The sequence below is a fragment of the Bison bison genome, unplaced genomic scaffold (genome assembly GCF_000754665.1).
Source record: "Bison bison bison isolate TAMUID 2011002044 unplaced genomic scaffold, Bison_UMD1.0 scf7180017845410, whole genome shotgun sequence".
In the NCBI taxonomy this organism is placed as follows: domain Eukaryota; kingdom Metazoa; phylum Chordata; class Mammalia; order Artiodactyla; family Bovidae; genus Bison; species Bison bison.
Window position 1 is genome coordinate 12,213 of NW_011475983.1, and position 2,094 is coordinate 14,306.

The window sequence follows — 2,094 nt, forward strand, 5'->3', positions numbered from 1 at the left end:
GCACTTGCCACTTGGACTGTGCCATGAAAGGAGCTCTGGGGGATATGAAAAGTATAAGAAGTGGTCACTGTCTAGTTGGGAGATGAGATATATTGGTCATTTAAATAATAATATCTGATGTAGTTCCAGAGCAAGAGAAAATCTTACGGGATGGAATAGCTAAGGAAGGACTTCATGTAAAAAGTGTTACTTGAGCTCTGTCTTGAAGAATGAATAGTAAAATTAACATAGACAGTGGAGGAGAAGAAATGATGTTTCAGATGGTGAATACTTTGGACCAAAAGTAATATTTTCAGTGGTTAAGCATCATTGAATTTGGATCCAGTCTGCTCCAGGTTGAATCCTGGGTCTGCCACTTGGGGCAAGTCACTTATGCCTCAGTTTCCTCATCTACCAATCCCATAGGGTTGTTGTGAAGATTAAATGAGCTAATATTTGTAAAGTATCTTAGAGGAAGCACCATGCTGTTTAAAATGCTTGGAAGAATAAAACAAACAAAACCCACCACATTTTCATGGGACAATGGCAGCGAGTACATACTAGAAAGTAAATAAGGACAGGTGAATGTGGTGGGGCCAGATTCAAACAGGCAAAAAAGTTTGGCCCTAATATTGTAGGTGATGAAGTTATTATTTTTAGTGGAATTAGGGATCGAGAATGAAATTACAACGTCGTTTTAGGAAGTTTAACCCAGGAAACAATATTTATTGGGAGAAAATTATTCAGGATCCCCATACTCATTAAGAATAGATTAATGTCCAGAAGTGCAGGTAATAGTTTTCTTTTAAAGTAGGGCTGTTTGAGGGGGATAAATATTGAAAATATCAATTCCACAATAAGGTAAAAAATTTCTATTTATTTCATATTTAAAGGCCTTGCAGACATTGACATTTATTACTATTTCTAAAAGTCAGTAATGAACAAGGATTGATTAAATACAAAGTTAATCCTATCTGGTGGTGAAAGAAACTTCGGAAAACACTCAAAATCTTGACAGGTACTTATGAAAACAACTGAGTGTATTTGAAAGACGACCATTTAATGATGCAACATTAACACAAAAAAGACATTGTGCAGGGCTTCCCTGGTGGCTCAGTGGTAGAGTCTGCCTGCCAATGCAGGAGACAGGGGTTTGATCCCTGATCCAGGAAGAGCCCACATGCCAGGAGCAAAATAAGCCGTGTGCCACAAATATTGAGCCTGTGCTCCAGAGCCCACGAGCCACAACTCCTGAGCCCATGTGCTGCAACTGCTGAAGCCCACATGCCCTAGAGCCGTGCTCTGCAACAAGAGAAACCACAGCCATAAGAAGCCCGTGCACCACAACTAGAGAGTAGCCCCCACTCGCAACAACTAGAGAAAAGCCCAGGAAGCAAGGAAGACCCAGCACAGCCAAAAATAAATAAAATTATCTTTAAAAAGGCATTGTACAGCAAAGTTATTAATACTTTTGCAGTAGGTGCAATGAGGTACTTTTCTTGGCCTCTTAATAAAAAATGATATTTTATCATTTTGGCGGGGGGCAAAAACAATGTACACATATGAGTAACTCCAAAAATACGAGTGAAAGTTCCTCAAAATCTCACTCCACAGACTTTTTATTAGGGCATGGGCACATTTTGATATACCACATTCCCAGAAATCAATGTTTCTACCTTACAAATATAATGAGAGCTCTCAGACTCAGTGACAAGTTTTTGCTGGAAGCATGCATCTAAATAATCTTATGTGGATGTAATATTTTTTGTATCTCTCAGAAAGATAGCATTAATTATGGCTATAATTAGCAAAACTTACTTTCACTCTTGAAAGTGAAAGTGAAGTCGCTCAGTCGTGTCCGACTCTTTGTGATCCCATGGACTGTAGCCCACCAGGCTCCTCCTTCCATGGGATTCTCCAGGCAAGAATACTGGAGTGGGTTGCTGTTTCCTTCTCCAGCAGATCTTAGTGGGTTGCTGTTTCCTTCTCCAGGGGATCTTCCTGACCAAGGGATCAAACCCAGGTCTCCCGCATTGCGGACAGATGCTTTAACCTCTGAGCCACCAGGGAATACTTTCACTCTTACCTCCTGGATATATTTGTGTGTGTGTGCGC